This window comes from Arabidopsis lyrata (genome assembly GCF_000004255.2).
Source record: "Arabidopsis lyrata subsp. lyrata unplaced genomic scaffold ARALYscaffold_4, whole genome shotgun sequence".
Taxonomy (NCBI): Eukaryota; Viridiplantae; Streptophyta; class Magnoliopsida; order Brassicales; family Brassicaceae; genus Arabidopsis; species Arabidopsis lyrata.
In genome coordinates, this window is record NW_003302552.1 from 10,891,011 (window position 1) to 10,906,608 (window position 15,598).

The window sequence follows — 15,598 nt, forward strand, 5'->3', positions numbered from 1 at the left end:
TTCACGGCAAAACAAATGTCTGGTCTAGTGTGGCTAGCCAAGTACATTAACGCTCCTATGGCACTGAGGTATGGCATTTCAGAACCGAGAACTTCTTCCTCGTCCTTCTTTGGACCGAATGGATCACTATCCAATTCGAGGCTTCTCACCACCATTGGGCTGCTCAATGGGTGGGCCTGGTCCATATTGAATCTCTTGAGTACTTTTTCAGTATATGCCTTTTGATGCACAAGGATTCCATTATTCACGTACTCAAGTTGCAATCCCAAACAGAATTTTGTCTTGCCTAGGTCTTTCATCTCGAATTCTTTCTTTAGATATTCGACTGTTTGGGCGATTTCCCCAGAGGTTCCAAGGATGTTCAAATCATCCACATATACTGCTATTATCACAAATCCTTTGTTTGCAAACTTCTTTATGAAGATACATGGACTGATGGGATCATTCTTATAGCCTTCTTTGACTAGGTACTCACTTAATCTATTGTACCACATGCGCCCACTTTGTTTCAGTCCATAAAGCGATTTGTTCAGCCTTATGCAGTATTGGTCTCGAGACCCTTTCTTATCTTTATCTTTGAGCTCAATACCCTCTGATAATCTCATATATATTTCATTATCCATTGGACCATATAGATAAGCAGTCACAACATCCATTAACCGCAAATCAAGATTTTCTCTTATTGCCAGACTTATTAAGAATCTAAAAGTCGTTGCATCCACCACAGGGGAGTATGTTTCTTCATAATCTATCCCCGGTCTTTGTGAGAATCCTTGTGCTATAAGCCGTGCCTTATGTCTCACGATTTCATTATTCTCATTTCTCTTTCTCACAAAGACCCACTTGTGTCCTACTGGTTTTATCTCGGATGGTGTCCTTAAGGTCGGACCAAACACATCCCTTTTCTTTAATGAACTTAACTCCACGTTTATGGCTTCTTTCCATTTTTGCCAATCTGATCTTTGAGTGCACTCTAATATAGACGTGGGTTCATGATCCTCATTCATTTCAAGTGCTACCTTATATGCAAATATTTCATCGATGTCGACATCTTTGCGGTTCCATTTTATTCCAGACATGATATAATTTATTGAGATCTCATTATTATCTATCCCTTCAGGACCATGAGGATTGGCGTCTCAAATCTCTCTATTCAGTTCCTTAGGGTCTGCCGCGGCCATGTCTATGGTTTCCTTAACCTCGTTTCCTATTGCACCTTTCTTTGATTCTCGAGGATTTTTACCTTTAGAACCTATTGGCCTACCACGTTTCTTACGTGCATTAGACTCGGTAGCAACTTCATTGATTCCCTTTTGGACATCAATACGTACTGGTGCATTACAAGCTGGTATGTACGATTTTGTAACTTTCTTTGGGTCAACAAAAGAATCCGGCAATTCATTAGCTAGCTTTTGCAAATTTATTATCTTATGGACCTCTGATTCACATGCCAGAGTCCGAGGATCTTGCCAATTTAAGGATGTTTGATTCCATGATATTTCTTCGACCAGCTTGTTCGTCTCTCCACCTAAAGTAGGAAATTTGGATTCATTAAAATGACAATCCGCGTATCTAGCCTAAATAGATCACCCGTAGTTGGCTCTAGATACTTAATAATGGTGGGAGAATCAAATCCAACATATATTTCCATCCTCCTTTGAGGTCACATCTTTGTTCTATGTGGTGGAGCAATCGGTACATATACGGCACACCCGAAAATCTTTAGATGGGATATGTCTGGTTCATGACCCGTGAGTAATTGGGATGGTGAATATTTATGTTCACTAGATGGCCTTATGCGTATAAGCTCTGATGCATGTAAAACAGCGTGTCCCCAAGCGGCTACTGGAAGCTCCGACCTCATGAGTAATGGCCGAGCTATCAATTGAATTCGTTTAATGAAGGATTCCGCTAATCCATTATGTGTATGTACATGTGCCACGGGATGTTCCACACTTACCCCCATGGACATACAGTAGTCATTAAACGATTGGGACGTGAATTCACCGGCATTATCTAGACGTATAGTCTTAAGCGGAAAATCTGGAAAATGGGCTCTCAGTCTTATGATCTGGGCCAACAACCTAGCAAACGCTTAGTTTCTAGAGGATAATAAACAAACATGCGACCATCTTGTCGATGCATCAATGAGGACCATGTAATATCTAAATGTCCCACATAGTGGGTGTATTGGTCCACATATATCCCCTTGTATCCTTTCCAGAAAGTTTAAGGTCTCTTTATTTACCTTAGCCGGTGATGGCCTTATAATGAGTTTCCCTTGTGAACATGCTTCACACGTGAGATTTTTAGGGATAACTCTTTTCTCTTTTAGGGTGTGCCCCCTTGAATTTATCATAAGCTTACGCATCATACTATGACCCGGATGGCCAAGCCGGTCATGCCATAAAGTGAATTTCTCGATGAACTCTTTGTTCATTGCCATATTAGCTTCGATCATATCGATTTTAGCATAGTAGAGACCAGTGGATAATGCGGGTATAGTCTCTAGGAATTTCTTATGTCCTTGGGTGATCTCAATTATATTTAGGAATTCTTTGTTCCCTTCACCCTTTGTTTCAATATGGAAACCATTCAAGCTTATATCTTTGAAACTTAATAAGCTCCTCTTCGAGCTGGGTGAATATAGGGTATCGCTTATTTCAAGATGCGTGCCCTTAGGTAAAAGAATATGGGCTTGACTGTGGCCCTCAATAAGACTAGCTATACCCGCTATGGTGCTAATATTGGCATTTTTCAATGTTAGATTTATAAAATATCTTTTGTCTTTTAAAATTGTGTGGCTTGATCCACTATCCACCATAAGTATGTTCTTGTCCTCAACCATTTCTATTATGGACAAGAATCATGTTTTAAACATAAAATAATATCAAATAAATTCAAGGAGATAACAATTAATGAACACATAAAACGGTAAAGAAAACATAGAGGTTTTGATGTCGAATTCAGATTTATCAACTTGATTCTTTTAGGCAATCAGAATTTTCATACTCTATTAGACTATCTTGATCATGTTTACCATCTTTATAGACCAAATGGGCTTTAGGATTCTTCCTTTTTACACTCTCTTAATAGAGGTCACAACGATGTTTGGGAGTCCTACATATCTTAGCCCAATGGTTCCCCATTCCACATCTATGGCACACTAATTTGGTCGAGTGTTGTGGTTTATAAATACCACATCCTCCTCGCCCTCGACCATGGCCAAAATTGGGTCTACAACCACGGTTATAGTGGTTTCCACAGCCGGATGAGTTATAGTGGCCACAACCACGTCCTTTCCATCCACCACGGCCACGGCCGTGTGGTCTATCACTCTGGACGTGGTTAGATTCTTTGGATTCTTTCTTATCCTCTGCAGCCTTATTGGCATCAAGTAATGGGGTTAATCTATGAGGTCTTAATTTACTGTTTCTCATCAGTAAGTCATTATTTTTGCTCAGCTAGCAATAGACTCATCCACGGACTTATAGTTCCTGGATTCTGAGACTCTCAATAAGATGGTGGCTAATAATTAATATTGCCTTGTATCTATCTTTCTCACTTGGCATTATTGCCTTATGTGATACATTCACCAAGTCCTTTTGACTTTAGGATAATCTTAGTATCCATTGCCCATTTTAAATAATTATCTCCTCAGATATTTAGGGCAGTAACATACAACTTGTAATTCGACATCTACAAGCAAAAAAAAGGGTTTTGAGTCAAGATCATGTAATCGTTAATGTCATGCGGTATTTAAGACCGAATCATGAATCGATTTACTTAAGGATTTGACTTTCCTCTTAGGATTAAATTTCCTCTTTTAGGGATTTCCTATTTCGATTAGGTTTTAGGTTTTCCTATATTGATTAGGATTTATGATTTCCTATTTTAATTAGGGTTTAGAGATTTTCTATTTTGAATATAATTAAGGTTTTTCTATTTACAATATGATTTAAGATTTTCCTATTTAGAATAGGATTTAGGGTTTTTTTTTTTTTTTTTTTTAGATTTTCCTATTTTATTTAGGATTAAGCTTTCTCTAGGGTTTTGGTTTCTAGGGTTCATGCGATATGTGGGTTTTATTTCTAACAATTTATGCATGCAACCAATCATAGAAACAATCAAACTAAACAACCTAAGCAACCTCAATGAATCGGATTTAATAACTTAGAATTTTAGGGTTTCGATTCGATTTAAGTTTCTTTCAACAATACGATTTAGGTTTTGAATCAATAACTCTCCTAAGAACAAGCGAGCAAAGCAAGCAATAGCAAACACTTTGATTCAAACAATATCCGATTTTTAGGGTTGCGATTTCTTTAGGTTCAAGTTCGATGTTGGTCTTTAGGTTTTAGAGTTTCGGATTTTACCTTTCACCTTATGGGGTTGTACGGATATGAACCGGGAGCTAAAGACCTCGGTAACTCACCCTGCTGCAACGAACAGCAAACAGTACCGTGATGAACAGTATCGTGATGAACAGTGTCGACGATGAACAGTGCCAATGATGAACAGTACCGCGATGAACAGTATCGTGATGAACAGTGTCGACGATGAACAGTGCCAATTATGAACAGTACCGCGATGAACAGTCGCGATCGGATCTGATGATGTGCAGTTTTAGGGTTTTAGCGATTTTTAGGGTTAGGGCTTTTTGAAGGTGGTTTTATTTCTCTAGAACAAACTCGTGCTGATAACGTGTTATGAATCTCGTGTATTCTTATTAATTAATGAATGAGTTTACAACTTATATATATATATATATATATATATATATATATATATATATATACAATAGAGGAGACAAATCCCAATTGGACTAGGAAACACTAAAGCCCACTAAGACTAACATAAACCGTCTTTGGCCTTGGTCGGTTGGGCGAGTCTTCTAGAAGCTAGACATGGGCCTTCTAGAACATGGACATGGGCCACAGTTATGGAGTCCATCCGTTATGTGGTTTACAACAACATATACATTTTTAGAGGGGATTTTGGTTTTTAATTCAAATGGGTCGGGTTTTGACCCGGTTTTATTCTATTCGGATGCTGGATAAGAGATTTAAGGAAGTTTGTAATAAAAAACGATATCCTATACTATTATTTGGGGAGTACACTTTATAAGATACCCTTAACTAACATTTCCTTTTGTAAGAATTTACTTAAGAATGTCATTAGAGATAAAATTTCAAAGAGTAAATTAATTCATCTCATAAAGGATAAACAAGTCAATTTATACAATTTAATTAATTTAATTTAATTATAAAAACGAAAAATATATTATTATTATTATTTTTAGATGACCAATCAAAATGAATATATAAGATTTGATATCTAACTTGCCTTATTAATTTGTTATTAATCATTATATTTCACCTCTCATCTTTATATGACTCTATTATTGTGAAACAAATAAATCATCATATCATCCATATAATTAAAAAAAATAGATTTTTTTCCGTATATCCCATGATTTGAATTTTAAAAAACGAATATAAATTATTCAATTTAGGAAAAAAAAAAAATTTAACGAGTCAAAAATTTAGACTTGGATAATATGTTTCTTTTAAGGGAGACTCACAAAAATGCCCCTTTTTTAATACCCTTTTTCAAAAATGCCCCCTTTGGCTGTCCATTTTTAAAAATACCCCTTTTTATGTACAAAATGACTAAATTACCCTTTTTTTAATAAAAGATATCACAAATATATAAGAAAATATAACAAAATTAGGTCCACAAAATACAAAATACTTTTTGGCGGGAAAAGTGATCCCGCAATTTTTCCCGCCAAAACACTTGTAAAAACTTGTAAAACCTTTAAAATACCTTGTAAAATTTTCCCGTAAAACTTTTTCCCGCCAAAAAATTTTCCCGCCAAAAATTTTTTTTTGCGGGAAAAGTGATTCCGCAATTTTTTTGGCGATAAATTTTTGGCGGAAAAATTTTTCCCGCCAAAAATTTACAAGGTATTTTAAAGGTTTTTTACAAGGTATTTATAAGGTTTTACAATGTATTTTAAAAGGTTTTACAACGTATTTACAAGGTATTTATAAGATATTATAAGATTTTACAAGCTATTTTATAAGGTTTTTACAAGTTATAAGGTTTTACAAGTTTTTTATAAGGTTTTACAAGTTATAAATACCTTATAAAACCTTATAAGTACCTTGTAAAACCTTTTAAAATACATTGTAAAACCTTACAAAACACTTGTAAATACTCTGTAAAACCTTTAAAATACCTTGTAAATTTTTCCCGCCAAAAATTTTCCCGCCAAAAAAATTTCGCAAAAAAAATTGCGGAATCACTTTTCCCGCAAAAAAATTTTTTTGGCGGGAAAATTTTTTGGCGGGAAAAATTTTTACGGGAAAATTTTACAAGGTTTTTTAAAGGTTTTTACAAGTGTTTTGGCGGGAAAATTGTGGGATCACTTTTCCCGCCAAAAAATATTTTGTATTTTGTGGACCTAATTTTGTTTCAAATAAGGGTAAAATGGTCATTAAAAATTAAAAGAGGGCAAACTTAAAAATGGACTCTCAAAGGGGGCATTTTTGAAAAGGGGTATTGAAAAAGGGGCATTTTTAACAATTTCTCTTCTTTTAAACAAAACAAAAATTCCGCCTGAATAACGGGTCAGAATTTGAGTAATTATATTCAATTTCATATATTTTTTAAAAATATATAATTTTATATACTACGATAAAATTTTAAATATTTTAATTTGGAATATTTAAAAATAGTTTTACTTGATATTTAAAAACAAATATCATCAATACTTAATAAATAAAAAATAAAAAATTATACATACACTAATTTGGTTTTCTTAAAACAAATATATTTAAAAATATTTATAATAGACGGTGGGTTAAATATAAGGGAAATTGTTAAAAATGCCTCTTTTGGTGTGTCCCTTTTAAAAAATGCCCCTTTTAGATGTCCATTTTCAAAAATGCCCCTTTTTAAATATGAAAAATTTATAAAATTTTATTAGATTTATAAGGTACTTATGGATGGTAACTATTACTTGAACACTCGATCCAAGTATTTACAAGATTTTATAAGGTGTTTTTAAAGGTTTTACAAGATATTTTAAAGGTTTTTCAAAGGTTTTGCAAGATATTTTAAAGGTTTTTAAAGGTTTTTCAAAAGTTTTAGATACTTATTTGTGTATGTTTTAATAATGTTACATACATATTTGGATAAATCTTATATTTTAGGAGCATTTTTTATAAGGTTTTAAAGAAGGGGCATTTTTGAAAAGTGGCATTGAAAAGGGGCATTATTGCAAAAGCCCCGTATTATATGATGGAATGAGTTATGATCCTTAGAACTATTTGAATATTTATATTTAAGTTCATACAATTATTTTTTAAAAATTCTTAATGTTATATTCTACAATAAAAAATAAAAAATATTTTAATTTGGAAAAATTTAAAAATAGTTTAATATTATATTTTAAAGAATTTCATAAGTATTTAATAAATCAAAAAATAAAAGTTATAAAAACTCTAATTTCATTTTTCAAAGCATAAATATTTTAAATATTTATTGCAACCAGCATGTTAAATGTAATGTATTATATGATAAAAAAGAGTTATGATCTTTATAACCGAAATCATGTTAAGATTATATGATGAGATGAGTTAAATAAGGTTTGACACCTCTAAATATTTAAAATTTTGATTCTATAAGTATATATGAAAATAATGAATGATGGATTGTGCACACAATTTTTTTATTGGGATTCTAAAATAAAAATATAGGTAAGCACGGGTTGAATTTAATCTTATTATATACCAAAATATGTTTATTATATACGCAATTTTTTTTCACTTACTACTAGCATATATCAAATACATACGTTTTATTTTTAACCAAAAAAACGTAAAAAACGGTAAAAATCGAACTGTAACTAAACCGATTTACATACGGTTTCTATATGGTTTCACTTTCAACAAAACGAAAAAAACGATACTAAACCGAAAAACCGTACTCCACTCCTAATATTTCTCATCAAACAAAATAAAATAAAATAAAAAACCTTATATGTGATTGTATTTTGTAAGAATTATTAAAAGTGTACTATAAAACAAACAATAATCCAACTTTATATAAATATTTAAAAATTAAAATTTCATCCGTGATGTTCCAGCACGGGTTATGATCTAGTTGTTAGCATATATTTGGCTAAAATGTTAATATGTCATTGTAAAATAAAAAGGAGCTTTGTTTTGAGAAGGAAAGTTAATTGTTTTCTCATGTTAGACATTCATCCGAAACATTTATTTGTTTTTTAATTTTTTGTTTATTTAATTAATAGACACACATATTTAACCACAAAAAAAAATCGACAGATCTATAAAATAAGTAAGATAAATATAACTTCATCACAAAAATAAATTATTCAAAACTATTTGTTTCCTTTGTCCATATAAAATTAAACAGACAATTTTTAATAATAATTAATTCAGTAATTATATAGTAATCAAATATGTTTTTGTTCACTTACAAAAAACCTTTTAAATTTTATTCTATATTATTATAAATCGCAAATAAAACATCTACAAATTTACACCCGTCATACAAAGTGACTCTCTGATATGTCTATATTTTACTTGTTTTGAGCATCCATTTAGCATCACTTTATCATCATTTCGTCATTGTTTCATACCATTCTTCATCATTTGTCATCACTTTGCATGATTAGGATAGTTTTGCATGCATGTTGCATATTTGAGATGTTTTCAGGTGATTTGGAGCTGTTGGTGAGCAAATTGGAAGAAGTGGACCAGAACCCATCAGTATGCTCGACCACGAGGTCGAACACCATCATCATGACCTTCCAAATGCACTCGACCACGACCAAGTCGAGCACCAAGTCGATCACCAACTCGATCACCAACTCGAGCACCAAGTCGAGTACCCTCTCCTTCACCAACTCGACCTACCACTCGACCTCGTGGTCGAGCACCATCTTCTTCAGCCACTCGACTGGATGTTCGATCTCCACTCCCCACAGCCACTTAATCACAAGCTTCAGAGTCTTCTCAGATTCCAACTCAACCAGACACTGAGCATAAGGAAGAGAAGAGGATGAAGCACTACTCGACTCACCACTCGACCTAGGTACTCGATTGCATCACGACCAGATCAAGAAACCGCAAAGGCACCAGCTTTACTCGACCTCTCTACTCGATTGCACGAGCCGAATATCTCCGTAAACCGCCTTAATACTTTGTCGTCTTGTGATTTAGGGTTTCCTAGTATTTGCTATAAATAGGTTGTTTCTCTTAATTTTGGAGACTAAGTTTTATTCTGTCTAAGTTTTATTCTGCAGAACAATTACTCCTTTCTTCATATTTGTAATCCAGATTTCTCTTAATCTATTGAGTATTTGCTTTTGATTTCTTCTACAAAGTTGTTCATCTTGTTAAGATCTTGCTAGTATGAAGTTTCTGTGCATTTCTGGGTTTGTGTTCTTGGTTATGAATTTTGAGTAGTGATTAGGGTTCTTGAGGATGGGTTATAGTAGCTTAGAATCTTTAATCTAATAGGTGGTTGAGTTTGATTGGTAGATCCCTTCTGGATTAGTTGTTCTTAATGCTGATTGCTTTCTGATCAACTGGAATCTGAGCCCAGACATTTCCGCACCCAAAAGGTGTTCGATGAAATGTCTGAACCACTAATTCCAGAGATTCGTGGCTCTATACCAAGGTATTGGTTACAGGGAGCGTTTTGGCTTTGACTTGTTGTTTCATAATGCCTGTTAAGTTAGCTCTCGTCAATGGTGATTGAGTCTGGGACTAGCTTTGCTTGAGGATCTCTGTTGCGGTAGCACTTTGATTTGGTTATTGAACTCGTTGTCTAGGGATAGTTTGTTGAGCATGTTAACCACCTGTTAGATTAAGGTGACTTCACTACTCGATTACCCCATCCTCGGGAATTTCTTTTCCAACTGATTTCTTTGTTTACATCGCTTTTGATTGCCTGATCTTGTCACTTGTTGCTTAGTTTTATCATTTCTAGCCTGTTTCATTTGAAGTACTCGACCACACCCAGTAGTTTGGTAACAAACTGTGCAGTCGAGTACCCAGTATACAGTTTCTGTTGAGTTACTCGACCTGATACTCGACCACACCCAGTGCTAGGCATCAAGCTGTGTTGGTCGAGTATATTGCCTGTTATTGTTAGAATTTCTGTTTCTGCATGATCACTAGAACTGTTAACAACATCAAACCTATTATTGCTTGGCTTGACTATGTGATATCTGATTGCATCTTGATTGCTAGCATCACACCCATTTGGATTGACACCTTAAATACTACAATGACATGATAGTGTTTAAGGATAATTGATCTTACTTACCAAATCTATCACTCTCTCAAATATATGTTTTCACTAATTTATTATAGATGGGACATATCTGGCTCCTGACCTGTGAGTAGTTGGGATGGTGAATATCTATGCTCACTAGAATGGCCTGATGCGTATAAGCTCTTGTTGCATGTAATATTGTGTGTCCCCAAGCAGCTACTGTGAGTTCAAGTATGGACATGTGCCACTGGGTATACTACTCTCCCCCTCATGGACATACTGTAGCCATAAAACGCTTGGGACATAATTTACCAGCATTATCTAGACATATAGTCTTAAGTATGTGGGCTCACAGACTTATGGTCTGGGCCAGCAATCTAGCAAACACCAAGTTTCTAGTTGCTTTGACTGGTGATGGCCTTAGTATGAGTTTCCCTTGTGTACATGCTACACACGTGAGGTCCTTAAGGGATGTGCCCTTTTGATTTTAATATCAGCTTTACGCATCATGTTAGAACCAGGCTGGCCAAGCCGGTCATGCCATTAGTGAATTTATCAGTAAACCCTTTTGTTTACTGTATTAGCCTTTATCATATTGACCTTGGCATAGTAAAGGTCTATGACGCGGGTATAGTCTCTAAGACCTTCTCATGGTCTTGGATGCTCTTAGTAATATATGGAATCCTTTGTTCCCTTCACCCTTAGTTTCAATGTGGAAACCATTCAAACACATTTCTTTGAAACTCAACAAGCCCCTTTGATCTGGGTGAATATGAAGCATATGAGGATGCGTGCCCTTGGGAATATGGGCCTGCCATGGGCCTGCCCTTAGCCTTCACTAAATTTAGCTATACCCGCAATTTAGCTAATGAACCATGTCTTTAGATATTTCGTTTATTGAATTCTCATAACTCATAAATCAATCAATTCAAAGTCATAGAACATAGAAAACATCAAGACAAAACAAAACAAGTCAAGAAAACAAATCAAGAACACTTAGATGCCGAAAACAATTAAGCCTCTTTTAGGCAATCCGAAGTCTCATAGTCATCTATCTCATGGTCGAAATCTTCTTCACCATCGTGATGAACTAAATGAGCTTCTAGATTCTTTTCAAACTCTCTTGATAGAGATCAACGAGATGCTTAGGTGTCCTGCACGTCTTAGTCCAATGGTTTCCCCATTCCTCATCAGTGGCAAACAAGTTTATTTGAGTGTTGTGGTTTGGGTATACCGCGGCCTCTACCTCGATTACGACCAAAGTCTAGTCGGCGGCCTTAACCATATGAATGGTTTCCTTGATCATATAAATTATAATTGCCACTTCTACCACGTTCATTCCATTTACCATGACTGTGGATATGATACTTATCTCTTTAGACGTGGTTAGACTCTTTAGTCTCTTTAGGCACTTTAGGCTTTTCAGCCCAATGGGCTTCTGATAATGGGATAGGACCAGGAGGTCTCATTTCACTATTTATAACTCATTGTTTTGCTCAGCAAGTAGTAAAACAAGAGTTTAGACTTGCATATGTGGTAAAAACCTTTTTCACGATATTGTTGCTAAGGCAATATATTGTTTATGTGAAAGGTCGAGAATGCTTTATCTAGCAAGTCATTCTCAGTAACTTCCTCACCACGGAATCTCAGTATTGACACTATTTTAAATAGTGCTGAGTTATACTCATTCATGGATTTGAATTCCTGGAATCTGAGATTCTTTCGATCGAATCGGGCTTTTGGGTAATAGCACCGTTTTTTGGTGGTTATGTTGATTTTTTTTTTTTCAACTCTGTCCTGAGGTCCAGAGGATTCTTAATAGTGAGGTACTGATTTTGAGACTCTCATTGAGGTGATGGCGTATGTTAGTAATCGCCTTATATCTTTCTCTTATGGTGATATTGTTTCCTTCCACAATAGATTCACCAAGCCCTTTTTCCTTTAGGACAATCTCAGTGTCCAAAGTCCATTGTAAATAATTGTCACCAGAGGCATTGAGTGTCGTGTATTCATAATAGTTGATTTCTGACATCTACAATATATAATGTTAAATGAGAACTCATGTAATCGGTTAGACCAAGTCATACGGTATTTAAGACCGAGCCATGCTTGTCTTCAGCAAGTGTTTTCTAAACAATCATGTTATATATATATGGATGAAATCAACCCTAGAAGATTGATCTAGTATGCAACAAAAAAACAATCAAACAATCGGATCATACTAGATTAGGATATTAGGATTTCGCGGTTAAGTTTTAGGGTTTTAGCATCCGCGATTTATAGTACTAGGGTTTTTGCTAGGGTTTCGGTTTTATGTATGGAACTTTCTATTTATGGAAACTTTCCTTATATGGAACTTTTCATTTATAGAAACTTTCTATTTCTCATCTAGAAAGAAATCCTAAACAAACGTGTACTTTAGGGTTTTGGAATATTTCCTTATGAAGGGGTTTCCTATTTTGGTAACTTTCCATTTTGGGAAACTTGCTATTTTAGGGAATCTTTTATTTTGGGAAACTTGCTATTTTACGAAACTTTCTATTTCTGCAAACTTTCCTTATATGGAACTTTCTATTTATGGGAAACTTGATCTTAAACCGTGACTTAGGGTTTACTAAACCGGTTTAACCTAGGATTTAGGGTTTCGGTTTACTTTCGGTTAGACCGAACATAAGTTCGGTTAGGTTTAGAATTAAACTGCAACTTGCGGTTTGGCTTTTGCGATATAGGATCGCGATTAGGGTTTCTATCAATCAATCCCTAAACCTCAATTCGATTTCATGCTTTAAAGAGCATTCAATCTCTCGAATTTTGGATTTAGGGTTTCACACAATCAAGCAAAAATTAATTTAGGATTTAGGGGATATCATCGCGATTTAGGGTTTAATATTTAACAATAAACAAAATCAATTTTTAAATCTTAGATAATCATAAGATCAAAATCGCGATTAGGGTTATAGATATTTAAGGATTTATGTTTACCTTTTAATCACTGATTGAATTCTGAATTGATTGGGACCGGGAGCTAAAGACCTCGGTAACTCACGCTGCTGCAACGAACTGCAAACAGTACCGCGATTAACAGTACCGCGATGAACAGTATCACGATGAACAGTGTTGCCGATGAACAGTGCCGATGATGAACAGTGCCGCGATGATCAGTACCGCGATCGGATCTGATGATGTGCGGTTTTTAGGGTTTTAGCGATTTTTAGGGTTAGGGCTTTTTGAAAGTGGTTTTATTTCTCTAGAGCAAACTCGTGCTGATAACGTGTTATAAACTGTGTAATCTTATTAACACATAAGAGAGTATATATATATATGAGTTTACACGGAAACACATAGAAGAAGATAAAATCTAATGGGCCTTGGGCCAGTTATGGAGTCCATCTATATGATTTATAACAGTGTTTTGGTTAATTGAATCTTTTTCGTTCATGGAAATTTTATTAATAATGAGTAACAACAGACTTGCTGCAAAGGATAAAGAAAATTAGATGTGAAAAGGAGGAAAAATAATGATAAATATTATTAATAGAATTAAAAGAATAATTGCACATAACGTCGTTTGCAAACCGTTGCTAAAATGACATAAAAACCGACGTTACTATTATGACTTTAAACTTAATTAACGTCGTTTATTCAAGCGACGTTGAAAATTTTAACGTCGGCCAATGATACGGCGTTTTTAAAACTGACGTTAATATGTTTGTTTCGGTTTGTAACCGACGTTAAACTAAAATATAACCGACGTTAGATGCCTTCTTTTTTGTAGTGTTTGATTATATCACATTCATAAAAATCCTCAAATTTTGCTTGATATTCATCTAAATTTACTGTATATATAGCTAAAAGATAAATCAATATACTAGTTCAACTAAATCATATTACTTTCTTTTTTAACAACAAACAAGTAAGACTTTGTTTTAAATCATTCAACAACAAAAATCTTGATGAAATTACTTATTTTATACTCCATAAAATAGGGTTTATTTAGTTAAAGTATATAATAAAGAAACTATATCTGTACACGATATAATAAATTTGCCTAACGTGCAATCCACAATGGTGCAGTCTTAGTTCGTGAACTCCACATACAATCATTAGACAATAATGTATTTGTGTGGATTGTGTAAATATGCATCTTCACGTTTCAAAAAAATATTTTGTATCCCAATGGAGAACACACATAAACTGTCTGTACGACGTAAATACCTTCATATCATCATATGTAATGTGTTTATCTTAGGTAATGATTTGGTTAATACTTATATACAAGTTTAGTACTCAAGGTAGAATGTATTTTGTATGTGTAAAGTACCAAAATCCTAGAATTCTATAAGTGTATCAACAATTTTGGTCTAGAATGGTTTGTAAACCTAAACTTTGATATTTATGAAACTTTTCAAATATAGTTTTTTTAAGACATTTTTTATATATTATTTTAGCCTTCTCAACCAATACTATATCATGACATTTATAAAAAAATGATAACAAAGTTTCTTTAAAAAAATTATCCCTAGAGTATAACATCAAAGCTTTAAATAATTATGTTGAAAAATAATAATTAGATTATTTCTTTGGATTTCGGTACAAGAAACATTTTCTTATATGCATATTATATTTTGTTTTACTACTCTTTGTATTAAATTTAGAATAATCATTATAACACTCTAAAGATTGGTGACCATTTTGTAAAATTTTATGGAATTGAATTGTTTAAGTTATCTATATTTGATATATCTATACTAGTATTTTTGCAGTCATTTTGGTGACGGGTGGGTAAAAATGATTCCGGGTTATTTGGATACCCGACCCGTTTACAAATTTTGGTCATAAAATATTTGTTGGGTCGGGTTATATTTAACCCAACTCATACACCGGATATTCCATATTTAATAATTTAGATATTAAAATTATGATTCTCCTATCATCTTTGTTTGATTTGTTTTTAACTGTTTTGAATCATCATATAATACATAAAGTAAAAAAAAAAAAAAAAAAAAAAAAAAAAAAAAAAAATTTTCTGCATATATTGTGATTCAAAATTTTAATAACAGACATATATTATCCAATTGACGAAAATGTGTGTTCAACGTTCTACAACGATTAAAATATTTAGACAATGATTCAGAATCATATCAAAAATAAGATCAACATTAATAAAATAAATGAGTTTTTTGGCAAGACGGGTTTGGCGGAACGGGTTTTTGAATCAACAATAATAAAAAAAAATTAAAATATCGGGCCTGATTGAAATACACCCAATCAAGTTTTAGAA